General features: G+C 52.1%; 3 non-coding genes across 3 annotated transcripts; all 3 read right to left on the bottom strand.

Annotated features, from left to right (window-relative positions):
* Positions 1-8,572: 8,572 nt before the first annotated feature.
* On the bottom strand, positions 8,573-8,644 carry TRNAA-UGC. Its single transcript has one exon. It is a non-coding gene; the product is annotated as a tRNA-Ala (tRNA).
* A 1,268-nt stretch (positions 8,645-9,912) lies between these two features.
* Positions 9,913-9,984, bottom strand: TRNAE-UUC. The gene has a single exon. It is a non-coding gene; the product is annotated as a tRNA-Glu (tRNA).
* Positions 9,985-13,859: 3,875 nt separating this feature from the next.
* Positions 13,860-13,941, bottom strand: TRNAL-CAA. Its single transcript has one exon. It is a non-coding gene; the product is annotated as a tRNA-Leu (tRNA).
* Between the last annotated feature and the right edge of the window lie 233 nt (positions 13,942-14,174).

The following is a 14,174-nucleotide window of genomic DNA, read 5'->3' as shown; positions in this document are numbered from 1 at the left end:
TAGAAATCTAGACCTGTTATGTGTAACTTGCATTATCCTTATGTTAAATTTGCATTATCCTAACAAAACATTTACTTTATTCACATCTCTTTTATATATCTCATTGGCCCTGACACCACCCCCTGTAAATTCAAACACCCCCCCTAATTTCAATTCCTGGGGAAACTACTGGGCGCCGCCTCCTGCCTGATAGCTGTGGGGCTCCCACCAGCCGACAGCTCCAGTCTTGCTGCCCCAGGGCTGAGGTGGAAAATGTCACTGAGATCTCTGAAAGTCACAAATTCTGTGACCCCCTTTATATAATCTTAGCCTTAATAGTTGTTGACTGTCTGTCTTAATCTAGTGGTCTGCTCTAGCGCGGATGGGACAGGGAAGACAGAAGCTCACCCCCCCAGCACAGGTCGGGCAGAAATGGCTCTTGGGCTATTTGCTGTACATGCACAGGACTTGTCCAAGCCAGTGGAGCAGCCCAGCCAGATGAGGAGCTGGAAGAAGAAGACCTGAGCAGCCTGGACATCCCACTTTTTCTCCACAGCCACTACCTATCAGCAGGATTCCTCCTTCTCCTCCTCAGTGAGACTAAATCTCCCCACCTAGACAGCCGGCCTGTCCGCTGCACCCCAGTCCCCCATGCCTGAGCCTCCCTGCCAAAGTCCTGCACCTGGCTCAAGAGAATTAAGTCTCACGTCTCGCTGCGAACTCGACTTCTTGTGCCCAGAGAGCAGGGGCGGCTCTACCTATTTGGCCGCCCCAAGCAGTCATGCATGGGAGGTGCCCCGGAGCCCTGGGAGCAGCGGACCTCCCGCGGGCATGACTGCGGAGGGTCCGCTGGTCGCGCGGCTCGGCTGGACCTCCCGCGGCTGCAGACGGTTCGCAGGTCCGGCGGTTCTGCTTGAGCTGCCGCAGGCATGCCTGCGGGAGGTCCACTGGAGCCGCGGGACGAGTGCCCCCTCCGCAGTCATGCCTGCGGCAGGTCCGGTCATCCTGGGACCTCCCGCAGGCATGACTGTGGCAGGTCTGCCGGCACAGCCTGCCGCGCCCCCGGGAAAGGGCCGCCCCACGCGCGTGCTTGCCGCGCTGGGGTCTGGAGCCGGCCCTGCCAGACAGTCTCGGCTCCCCTCAGTAGATGACCCAAGAAACACAGTGTCTGCCTTTTCCAAAGAAGGGCTTGGAGAGGCTTATTCCATTATAACTGTGTGGCCTAACGGATAAGGTGTCTGACCTCTGCTTAGGCAATTGAGGGCTCGAGTCCCTTTGCGGTTGTGTTTGTCCAGTTTTAACTTTGCGCTGAAAGTCCTGCTCCCTTCAGGGCTGGAACCTCTTCTTGGCCGCTCAGGCCAATGCTCTGGCTTCAGCTAGAGCCACGGGAAGGAGTTGGGGGTTGGGCGTCACAAAGGCTGGGGCATGAGCCCCAGGTGCTTCCAGTCTCGCCTTTGCCCTTCCTGACTTGCCAAAGAAAATAGGCGGCTGTCCAGGCTAGTGTGTAGAGCAGTTTCCCTCTTCCAAATGTGTGCCTGTTCCCTGTGCTTGAGGGGTTTGCTACGTAGCACCTTGCGAGCCTGGGTGTGTCTCTGCTTCTCGCCAGCTGAGGAAAAGAGCATCCGGGCAGGGGAGCTAGTCAAAGCCTCTTGGGGGAAAAAATCTCCTGCCCCACTGCCAAAGTGAGCATCTGGAATACAAATGGTCAGAGGCCCCACCAGGCGGGCTGGCCCTGCTTTCTTATCGTCTTCTGATGTTGGCCACAGAGCGTCAGCAGCTGGCCTGTGGGTGACTTTCAGTGAGTGTTTGGTGTTGCAGGGAGCAGGCTCGCCGGGTGTCTCTGTGGCTGTCTGCTGGCCTCACATAGCCATGGTTCTCCCCTCCTCTTGCCCTGCCCTCTGTTGCTCTGTGGCTTTTAAACCTTCCCTTGGAGCTGTCAGCACCAGCTGCCTCTGCTCTAGGTGCCCAGAGGAGGAGAGGTGCTGGGCTCCAGCCTGGGACTTTTCCTCCCTCCTGCCTAGCCCTGACTATGAAGCCTGGCCCTGGCACTCCTTCCTTTAAATGCCACGTGGGCAAGAGGAAGAGTGTGGCAGCTGCAGGGACCAAAGTTGTGGACATCAGGTGAAGCAGCGAGAAACAACCATCCGGTCAACCCGCAGGAATCTCTAGCCAGGCTGTTAAGTTCTGGGACCCCCAACCTACAGTGGCCAGTCCACTGAACAGGCTGGACCAAAGACCTATCTCCAGTGGGCATCAGTCAGGGCCGGCTTTTTTGCTGCCCAAAGTGGAGGGAAAAAAAAAAGCTGCAGTCAGCGGCAGCTCTACCACCACCGCCTCATTCTTCAATGGTGATTCAGCAGCAGGTCCTTCCCTCAGAGAGGGACTGAGGGACCTGCTCCCGAATTGCCGCTGAAGAACCAGATGTGCCGCCCCTCTCCGTTGGTCCGCCCCAAGCACCAGCTTGCTGTGCTGGTGTCTGGAGCTGGCCCCGGCCTCAGTCACCCAGCAGGAGGTGGGGAAAAACCTCACTCTAGTTCACCAAGAGAGGGAAGTCAAGCACATTGAGCTCCAGGGTTTGGCAGCAAATCAACATATTTCCAGGAGGCCCTACTGAGATTTAAACTCAGATTACAGGATTCAGAGACCTGAGTGCTGCCCATTACACCATGGGACCTGCTGCTAGTTCCTTTTCTAGACCCCTGTGACTCTCAGCTGGCTAGTTTGCACGCTGCACTTATTGCTTCCCACCAGCGGCTTCCTCTCGCAGGACTCTCTCTCCTCCTCCAGCGACTATAGTCCTGCACTATCAGATCCGTGGGTCCTGCCCTGAGTCCCCGCATCCCCCTGCTTTGTCTCCATTCCCTGCAGGCTGCAAAAATGTCAGGGGAGGCCACCCCTCCCTTCACTCAGTGCTCCCGCTCATATCAGCCAGCTGCAGCCTCATCTCCTGGAACTCATCCAGCTGCCGTTTCATCCAGTCATACAATCACAGGCTGACTAGCTCCCCTGCCTAGATGCTCTTGTGGAAATCCCACAGGCGACACTGCAGGACGTGGCACCCTTGGTTTCTTTAATGTTGCGGTGTTTGCCAAACTGCCAGAACAAAGCCACCAACTCCTCCCTCACCGACTCCCACCAATCCCCCTGGTTGCCATAGGACCCTCTGATGCTTTCCTGTTCTGCCAACACCGCCAGGCTTTGCCTCCCTGCTCCTTTATCTTGCAAGCTCTGGATGTTCAGCTTCCAATATCCTCTGCCCTGGGTCAGGGAATTGCCCACATTGAGCACACGGTGAGAGCTGCGGGATCCAAACAGTCCATTGGCACCACCCTGCACTGGGCTGTCGACGTGCTCTCCTTCACGGAAATCCGGTCAGTGCAACTCCTGGCCTGTCCCTGCAGAAAGGTGTATCCCCTCTGCAGCTGGTGTGAGCTCGGGTCAGAGGAATAGGAGGTTACTGCCCACCCTCCACAGGTTCAACTACGGAGAAACAAGTCCTCTAAGCCGACCTTGCTACAGACCTGCGCCAGGTAGTGCTCATCATAAAAAAGTTTCCTCTGATGGTTGGGAAAACAGGACCAGCGGTCCTCAGGCCAGCTGGAACAATTGAAATCCCCCCAACACCAAACACCGTGCAGTCCAGAGGAAGGGAGCCACTTCCTTCCATTGATCTTTTCTTTCACACCTTAACTGGGATGATAAACACTAATATAGAGTAACCAGTGCCACAGAGCACAAAGTCCACCACTAATTAGCTACCTAGTCAGAGCTCCAGCCCCTTCTGTACTCACACCACGGATGTGAAGAACAAGACTCCAACCCCATCGTTCTTCCCTGGCCTGGAGGACCAGAAAGACAGGCCCTTTCTCCAATCACCGTCTGCCCATCAATGTACCCTGAAGTCATTAATGTGCATTTCCTGAATGCCCACCATGTCTATGTCCAGCTGCTCCAAGGAACTGAACATCAAGTGCCTCCTCCTGGGCCCCCAAATACCTTCCACCTTCCACATGGCCACTTTAACAGATGTCCCTTCCCTGGTACTGCCCTCACTCAGCTACACAGAGGAGCTTTCATCCTCAGTCCCTGCCCATCACCCCCTCTGGCACTATTCCCACTGCCTCACTTTATTCCTGCCATATTTGGTCAACCAATAAGTCATATGGGAAAGACAGATCCCATCCCTCATTGTTAAAGGTCAGGTGGGCCAACTAGGGGCAGAAGCCCACAGTCTGCTGTCTGGCTTGGGAGCAGGGGCTCATGTCAGCTAAAGGCTCTGCTACTGCTCCCAGGAAAGAAGCCAGCCCGGCACAAAGAGGGATGAAAGGGCCTGCCAAAGCCCAGGTTTGAACCAGGAACCTTTAGAGCGTCAGGCTCACACAGCTGCATGGCATTTCTTTGGCCTGTTGCTTCTCTGCCCGGGATGTTTTTGCAGCAGTTGCACCCAAAAAGGATGTCATTGTGAGCGGCCCATGAAGAGAAGACTTGCTTTGGCCTGCCTTGCTCAGCTTGACTTGCTTCTTCACCCTGTTCCTGCCCTAGTGCCTGGGTCAACCTGGTGGTGGAAGGGGATGGGAGGGCCAGTGGTGTGGGGAGAAGGTTGAGCTGGACCCTGAGCTAGATGAAACCCTGGTGGTTGGATTTTTTTTCTTGAACTTCTTTAGACGGCTGAAGCTTAAATTGCTTAGAAAATAAAAAAAAGCCCCATAGGCCAACAGAGCTTTGAGAGAAATAGCATTTATATTATCTTTAGAGCTTGATGTGTTAGCATGAGGTTTTTCCAGGAGGGGGCTATTTTGTGATCTATATTCACCTAGCTGTTTGGTTTCATGTGTTGTCGGTATGAGTGAGTTGCTGAGGCAAGGCTTGCATAATGTAGAAAATAACTTACTGATATCGTTTTGAGTTTCATTTTTTTTCTTCATGCATCATTTCATTTCCAAAGGAAGGAATTAGAATAACTAGTCCCCATATTTTCTGTGTTAATATTGAATGGTACAAAAAGGTTATTCATACTGGCCTGTCCAGTTATTCTAGATGACCTTATGCAGCAGAGCTCATTAGCAATTAATTCTTTCACCCCCGTGATTTCCTGTAAGAAGGCCAGAGTGGGTCAGACCAACGGTCCATCTAGCCCAGTGTCCCGTCTCTGACATTGGGCACTACAAGAGCTTCTGGTGGAGTGCACAGAACAGGACAATCTGGAATGATCCACCCTCATCTTCCACTCCTGGTCTCTGTGTAGTCAGAGATTTAGGGCTTCCCTCAAGCGTGGGATTGCATCACTGACCAACTTCACTAATTACTCTCGAGGGACCTAGTCTCTATGAACGTCTCTCATTCTGGGTGGAAGCCAGTTCTACCTTTCGCCCTCACAACGTACCATGGCAAGGAGTTCCGCACGTTAATGTCATCAGGTGGCTCCCCCTCCCCCCACCTTTACTGCATGGTGGGAAAGGGTAAATAACACTTCGCGCTTCACTTTAGCCCATTCATTCCTGGCTTCACAGACCTCTTGCATAGTGGTTCTCAACATCTTTTTACCAGGGGCCCCTAAAATTAAACACACAGCCCTGTGGATCCCCAACCATTGGTGAAGCGGGGGGGGCACATGGGGTCACCTGCCTCCCCCCCACCCACCCACCCACGTTCTGCCTTCCATTGTGCCATGCTCCCTGAATGCTAATGTAACAGGGCAGAGCAGTGGCATGTTTCCTTGGCTAACTCCTGCCTGCTCCTGGAGTCAGCGGCTGTGAGGCAACCCTCACTGATGGCAGGGGGTGAGCTCTCTTCTGCAGTGATACTGCATTTTTTTGTTGTGCCCCCTCTCCCCCACAAACAAGGCAGGCAGGCTTGGTGGCCTACTGAGCAGCCACTGAATTTGGGGTAGTGCAGACACAGCATTGTGCAATTCGATGGTATTGGCCTCCGGGAGTTATCTGAGAGTCCTCCAATGTGACCACGCTGGACAGCACTTTCAACTCCAATGCACTAGCCAGGTGCACAGGAAGAGCCCCGGGAATGTTTTAATTTCATTTCCTTTTTTTTGGAATAGGGAGGCCTAGAGATATTCAGGCTGCCTGTACAGGCCTAGACTTTAAGAACTTAGGTGTATTTTTATCACTTAGCTAGTGACAGGGGTATAAAACAAAGAACCAAAATCCCAGTCTGCCTGTGTCTGGGCCTTCTCTCCCTCCGAGAGTCTGAGCCTTTTTCGTAGGCTAAGGCCTTTGGCTAAGCAGCAGGGGCAGCCATAAGCTGGGAAGCGAACGGTCCCATCCTCACCTCCCAAACCCGTCACACTGAACTAAGGTGGGGTTGGGCTGTTGGGAAGACAATCCTGACCCATCACCACCAGATAAAGAAACAGATCTTAAGAGAGCATCCGGTCTGGCAAGAAATCCCTTCTCAATGGTTGTGGTTGTGAAACCCTCATTTCTGTAGGGTTTATCTTTCTGGCCCCCACTTTTCTATTGTCAATCTGTCTGGTTCTCTAATTGTTTCTGTTTGCTGCCGAATTAATTTTGCTGGGTGTAAGTTAATTAGGGGAGTGGGATATAATTGGTTAGAGAATTCTGTTATAATAGGTTAGAATTGGTTAGTTACAATGATTGGTTAAGGTCTAGCTGAGACTATTACTGTATAAATGGGGGTCAAACAGGAAGTGGAAGGAGAAATTGGAATCTTGCTAACGGGGGCGGGGAACAGGAATAGGGAACCAGGAACAGGCAAGGCTCTGCGGTGTCAGAGCTGGGAAGGGGGACACTGGGGAACAGACTCTGTCGGTCTATAGAGATAAGCCCGGCTGGTGTGAAGGGCTTTGGAATCTGCCTTCTTGGAAACTAACCCCAGTAACCATCCCTTTGTCTGCGCTTCCGGCTTCTGGTCTTTTGCTCCTTATTGATTGTGTGACAAGAGCCAGGGAAGTGGGCAGGGGAAGGGAAAGCCCTCTAACAATGGCTCCTTGCTCCTCTCCCTCCAGGCTCAGGGGTCAAGGATGGGCAGGACTCCAGGCTCTGCTTGAGGGATCCTGGCACAGGGGCTGATGGGGGAAGAGAGGATGGTAGATTCTGACCTGCACTCTGGAGAGGAGGTAATAATTGAAGGGGCATTTTTAACTCCTCCTCAGAGTCCCCTGGGCTCGAATTCTACATTCCACAGGGCCAAATGAGGGGGTGATGCCACTTGGTTAATGAAAACCAGTGCTCCAGGTGAGGCTTGAACTCACAACCTCAGCACAGCTCCTCTCAGCACTGCTCTATAAGTACTGTACACTAACCAATCATGCCACTGGAGCTGATAATGGTGCTTAGGTTAATAAAGGCAAGGAGCGACCCCAACGAATTTTCAGTGCAGCTGAGAGCAGGTAGCAACACGTGTTGTACTTGGTGGGGTGGATTCTTCTTAAGGGTTCCAGGCACCATTTGACCCTTTTGTTCTTCCCTGTGTAATAACAGAGCTGGTTACGACTGCCTGCTTCTCCTGGCACTTTTTTTCCATCTGGGGACATATGTTAAAAAGACTTAACCTGATCTTGTCTCATTTTCAGCCTTTCAGCCAGCTCAGGGTGCAGGGAGGGGGTAGCTAGGGGCTGGGTGCAGGCAGGGTGGAGCTCAGGGTGCAGGGAGGGGATAGCTAGGGGCTGTGTGTGGGCAGGGGGGTAGCTCAGGGTGCAGGGAGGGGTAGCTAGGGGCTCGGTGCAGGCTGGGGGAGCTAAGGGTTCAGGCAGGGAGTAGCTTGGGGCTGTGTGCGGGTGGGAGGGGTAGCTCAGGGTGCAGTCAGGGGGTAGCTCAGGGTGCCAGGAGGAGGTAACTAGGGGCTGTGTGCGGGCAGGGGGGTAGCCCAGGGAGAGGGTAGCGAGGGGCTGTGTGCGGGCAGGGGGTAGGTCAGGGTGCAGGGAGGGGGTAGCTAGGGGCTGTGTGCGGGCAGGATGGAGCTCAGGGTGCAGGCAGGGGGGCAGGGAGATGAATGTAGTGGAAATTTCCAGGGGCAGGTATAAATATGCAGGCAAGAATCAGCCTAGAGATAAGGAGGTTAGTTCAATCAGGGAGGATGAGGCCCTTGTCTAGCAGCTGAGGTGTGAGCATCAAGGGAGGAGAAACTGCTTTTGTAGTTGGCTAGCCAGGCACAGAATTCCCACTACATTCATCTGACAAAGTGGGGATTCACCCACGAAAGCTTATGCTCCTGTACGTCTGTTAGTCTATAAGGTGCCACAGGACTCTGTCTCTTTTTACAGATCCAGACTAACACAGCTCCCCCTGTGATACTCAAAAAGACAGTGTCCCCTGCTGGGTGTACATCACTGACCTCTCCTTTCTGAGCACTGACTGCCCCTCTGTTTCCTTGCCTCTCAGTCTGAGCAGATGGGACCTTTCCCTCCAGTGCTGGAGGATTCGCCCTTCTCATCTACCCTTGTCCCAAGCAGCACAGCAGGTGGGAATCTTACACGTACCAAGGTGACTTCAGAGGAGAAACACCCCCAGACCTTGCATTCAATTGGCACTTGCCCCTCTCTCAGCAGGATTAAAACTCCTGCAGGGCCACATGCCAGCTAGGCATGAGCAAAGAAGCAGGGTTGAAAGAAAGAGCCTGGAGATGCTGGGGATTGAACACAGGGCCTCATACATGCAAAGTATGTGCTCTACCACTGAGCTACATCCCCCAGCTGGGCTGCAAGTTACACTCAGAGGTGTCCTATTTCCAGAGCATCCAGTGGCTTAAGAGCAGCATGGGAGACACATTCCCTCCTCTGAGGGCCAAACCTGCGGTCCTGGAGGCTGCTGGTTCTTAGGGGTCACTTTTCAGCAGGTCCAGATTCGATGTGTGGGGCAGAGAGAGTGGGTGCCCTGGACTCAGGGTGCAGAGATACACTCAGCCCTCTCTCCTGCATTGGGTGGAGGGTGCTGCCACCTCCTGCTGCAAGGGAATGGGAGGGGAGGGGCCCTGTGAGTCGCTCGGCACCTGACTCTGGTGGCAGAAGTAGAGTGGGAAGCTCCAGGTGTTTCTAGGATCTGCTCTTTTCACCTGCCTGTGAAGTCCAGCTTTCCCCAGCACATTCACTGCGGTGCAATTGGGTCACTGTTTCCATGGCTGAACAGCAAAGAATCACTCTCAGTTTCCCTTCTAGCTGCAGCAGGATAAGCCTGTGTCAGTGGTTAATGAGGTGGATCTAGTTGTTATTCATTCCCCACCTTGACAATTCACACAGTCCCTTTCCTACTCAAATTCCCAGCACCTCAGTGATCCTGGTAGCAGGGGTTGGGTCCTGAGATTTTTGGGGTCCTTTTTACCCTCCACCTGGAGTGAACTCAGCTTTTCCCCATCCCAGACAATCCATGAAATAACAACAGGGGCATAAAGAAAGAGGGGAGGGAACATCTCACGGCCAGGGCTGGATGTCCCCAGGGCCCCCTGCTTGTCCATTGTTTCCATGGAATTTGGCCCCCTGCTTTGCACAAGGGACAGAGAAAGATCTTGCTGTTCCTGTGTCTGTGCAAGGAAAATTGTGCTTCCCTAGGAAAGAGAGGCGGGAAATGGCCCCATGGTGGGACAATATCCTCAGGATTAAGACCTAAGGACTCAGGCTGAGAACTGATAGAACTGCACTCATCTGGGATTTAACAAATTGTCTTCCATGGAGCAGGGCCAGTTCCAGCATTTTTGCCACCCCAAGCGGGGAAAAAGAAAAAAAAAGCCACAATCAGCGGCAGCTCTACCTCTGCCACTTTTGGCAGAAAGTTCTTCCCTCCAAGAGGGACTGAGAGGGCCAAATTGCACTGAAGCCTCCTCTTTCCATTAGCCGCCCCAGGCACCTGCTTGCTGCTCTGGTGCCTGGAGACACTGGGACGATGGGAGAATCAGGAAAATAACATGGATTTCTTTACATTGCAAGTGAAGAATAACTAAAGGTTTTTTGGTTTAAAGTCACTTTTCCCTGACTAGGAATTGAACCCAGGCCTTGGCAGTGAAAGTGCCAAATCCTAACCCCTAGACCACCAGGGAAGGTGATGACACTGTTTTGCTTCTCTCTTATGCTACACTTTCTTAGGCTGCTTTCTATCCAATTTCTGAAGCTGCTCCATTGTCCATTCCCTGAGGGGTTAAGAGCAGAAAGTGCAGGAACCCCTGTACTCAGGGTCACAACCTCAGCCCAACCCAAGTCACTGAAACAAACTCAAATGATGCTTCTTCCAGCAGGATCACAGAGCCACACAAAAAACCCCATGAGGAACAATCCTCCTCTGCCTTCATTTACCCCATCGCAACCCTCTCAGCAGCCAACTCTTGCAGGAAGGACTGAGCTGATAAGAGCTCTGGCATAGAGACCAAGGGAGGGGTGTTGCTCGCCCTGGGTGTGAGCTGATCACATTCTGACTCTGTGTAATGGGGCTCTGAGCTTTGCCATCTTGTGAGTTCTGAGTGCTGAGCCCCCCGGACCCTTCTGCTGGAGCATGGGGATTGCACAACAGCTGCAAGCCCTTTTCCCGTCTCCTTGTCCTCCTCGGCTTCCCCAGACCTTCCCCACAAATGGTTCTATCAGGCGCTGGAGGGATCTACGGACCTGCAGGTTTCCCTCACCCACCTCTTAAGGCAAACAGTGATTCCCTTCTCTGACACTCCTGGACCTGGGCTTCTTTTGAGTTTTTCCTCAGGGGACCTGATTCCCTGTGAAAATGTGTGTGTGGCGTGTGGGGAACTGGCTTGTCTGCCCCCCTCTCTGGGATCTGAGAAGCTTTTTCAGACTCTCTCCCACTAGATGAGTCCAACAGCAGCTCCCCCTCGTAGGAGAATCCTAAATTTCACCCTCCCACCCTGGTTACTCTGACCAGCTGATGGTGGCTGCATGCTAAATCAACCCCAGCTCTCTGGGCTAGAAAGCAGCATCTAACCAGCCTTGTGACAGCTCCAGTTTGCTCGCTGGAGACATAACGAACCAGGAAAGAAGGCAAATATCAGGTACGTCTACACTATGGGATTATTCCGATTTTACATAAACCAGTTTAGTGCCACGTCTTTGGCAGCACTGAAGGACCCGCCACAGAAGTGCATCCGGGTGAGTAAAAATTAAAAAGGCGCCTCTAGCCAGGGAAAGGGATTCTCGGCCAGGGCTTGTGGGGCCCCTGTGGGGCCCGGGGCAAATAGCCACCCCAGGGTGGCCCTGCCTAAAAGTAGTGGCCACCAGAGCCCAAACAGTAGACCCACCCCTGCCACTCGAGGCCACGCCCCTGCCCAACCCCCTCTCCCCAAGGCCCCGCTCCTACACTGCCTCTTCCCCCAAGACCCCTCCTCCTGCTCACTGCTCTCCGTCCCCTCCCCCCCCTCGCCCTTACAGTCATTACAAAGTGGCAAGGCAGAGCCCTCCCATTTTTAAAAGTCCTGGGGTGTTGTTCCTCCCTGTTCAGGCACCCCTGGGGCCCTGCACTTCACACAGCTCTCCCTGATTTCAGCTGTTAGTGAGGGAGCCTCACTGCTAGTGCAGACTGGGCAGTTTGTTGCATGAGAGACACTGTCCCAAAGCAGGACTAATGCTTAGAGCTGGTTATCAGTGATTTCAGATCTGTTGGTCTGCAGCAAGATTCTCCATTGAGTCTTAACCAGCTCTGTTATTACACAGGGAAGAACAAAAGGGTCAAATGGGGCCTGGGACCCTTAAGAAGAATCCACCCCACCGAGTACAACACTTGTCGCTACCTGCTCTCAGCCCCACTGAGAATGTTTTGGGGTCAATTCTTGCCTTTGGGAGGAGGGATAGCTCAGTGGTTTGAGCATTGGCCTGCTAATCCCAGGATTGTGAGTTTAATCCTTGAAGAGGCCACACAGTGATCTGTGGCAAAAGATTGGTCCTGCTAGTGAAGGCAGGGGGCTGGACTCAATGACTTTTCAAGGTCCCTTCCAGCTCTAGTCAATTATTAAAAAAAAATTAACCTAGGGAACTGGGAGAAAACAATTAACAGGTGCTTCAGTGGCACAACTGGTTAGCACACAGTGCTGAGAGGAGCTATGCTGAGGTTGTGAGTTCAAACCTCACCTGGATCACTGGTTTTCATTAACCAAGTGGCATCACCCTCTCATTTGGCCCTGTGGGATGTAGAATTCCAGCCCTGGGACACTGAGGAGGAGAGGTGTTAAAAATGCCCCCTTCAATTATTACCTCGTCTCCAGAGCACAGGTCAGAATCTACAATCCTTTCTCCCTGACCAGCCCCTGTGCCAGGATCCCTCAAGCAGAGCCTGGAGTCCTGCCCCTGGCGTCTGTACTATTGACAAAGACTAAGTGACAGGGACAAAACACTCAAATCCCGCTTGCTGCGGGGAGCCAGGTTTGCTCTTCAAATTCTGTCGTTGGTACATTTCCAGGTCTGGGAATGTCCCACAACAGCATTGAATGGGAAGCTGCCTGCAGAACAGTGACACTGCACAGAGTTCCTGCGGAGAAGGGGTGGGAATTAGTAACATTTTGAGGATCGTTTGGGAAATGAGCCTTTGCTGACAAGGTTTGGCTCTGTTCATATTTCACCTTCAGGTGTTATGTTGAGGGATCTTTAGTATATTTTTGGGAGGTTAATAACTATCTCCTCAACTTTATTTACTCAACTTAAAAATTGGTGTCACTTGATCTTTGCATCTCCCTGTGACAATACAGCTGACACGTGCGGCTTTCTACAGGGGGGTCATGATGTTAAAGTTGAGGAATTCAGTCTCTGTACTTCTGGGGGGGGGTGTTGCTTTTTTACAGCTGCCTCACAGCCAGGCACACCGGGCTGTTAGCTGCACCCACGGTCCTTGCCAGGGGCCCCTGCTGAACCCTGGGCAGCTGCACTGCCGTGCTGGGGTGACTCTGCAGGTGGAGAAGCTGCTGTGGAGCAATGTAGAGCAGGTGCAGGAAGGAGACGGGGTCACTATTCACATTCTGAACTGCACAATTTTCCAAATTTTGGAAAAGATTCACAGACTTAAGGTCAGAAGGGACCATTATGATCATCTAGTCTCACCTCCTGCACAATGCAGGCCCCAGAATCTCACCCACCCACTCCTGTAACAAACCCCTAACCTATGTCTGAATTATTGAAGTCCTCAAATCGTGGCTAAAAGACCTCAAGGTGCAGGGAATCCACCAGCAAGTGACCTGAGCCCCACGCTGCAGAGGAAGGCAAATGTCCAAGAACAATTCTAAGGGGAAGGTGAGTGCAGCACAATGACACTGGAGATGCCCAGACTTCCAATGGGGGCGGCGTGGAAATTAATAATGGGAAGATCATTTGCAAAATTAGTCGTCACTGACAAGCTTTGTCTCTGTTCCTATTTCACGCTATGGTGTTAGTTAGAGGAATCAGTACAGATTTTTACTATATTAATTAAACACTTAATTTTATTTAACCAAGCCAAAAACTTAGTGTCACTTATTTTTTCTCTGTCCTAGCAAGAATGAATTGAATTTTGTGACTTTCTGGGAAGTGCAGCGAGATTAAATGTGGGGAATTCAGTCTCTGTGTTTGTGAGCTGATGTTTTCCTCTCACAGGTCAGTGCCTGCATTGAAATACCACGAGGGATCTAAGGGCTGGTGTACGCTGGGCACTTTCACTGGCAGAGCAACATCTCTCAGGGTGTGAAAAACCGACATCCCCAAGCCCATATAGTTAAGGTGACCTAAGCCCGGGTTAGATAGTGCTAAAGAAAAGGAAGATTTCTTCTATCCATGTAGCTATTACAGGGATGGGAAAACCCCTCTAGTCACTGTTTACTCCAAAGTGCTATAGCAGTGCCACAGCAGCGTTTTAAGTGTAGACAGAGTGAAAGTAGATCTGGCTCCAGTTCACACTGTGGATGCTCAGGCACTAAGACTATAATAGTAACAACAACAACAGCACTATGCGTTGCATAGTTGGCAGGATTTGAACCTGCGCAGGGAGACCCCAATGGATTTTGAGTCAATCGCCTTAACCACTTGGCCACAACTATTTGACACACATTTGTTGCCCTACATGATGATTCAGTTCTCACTGAATTGTCACTTCAAATTGTTTGTTCAGACCAGATTCCCCAGCACACTCATGGCTGCATTAGTGTAAGAGTGTCCTTGGCTGAACAGCAAGAATTCCTGCCTATTTCCCTTCCTGTTGGAGCATGATCAGAGTGAGTTTGTGTGAATGACATTGCTGTAGATTGTTGTTCATTCCCCACTCTGACAATTC

This window comes from Mauremys mutica, unplaced genomic scaffold (assembly GCF_020497125.1).
Source record: "Mauremys mutica isolate MM-2020 ecotype Southern unplaced genomic scaffold, ASM2049712v1 000671F_np12_subseq_1:101755_obj, whole genome shotgun sequence".
In the NCBI taxonomy this organism is placed as follows: Eukaryota; Metazoa; Chordata; order Testudines; family Geoemydidae; genus Mauremys; species Mauremys mutica.
This window is presented reverse-complemented; position numbering and strand designations above follow the sequence as displayed.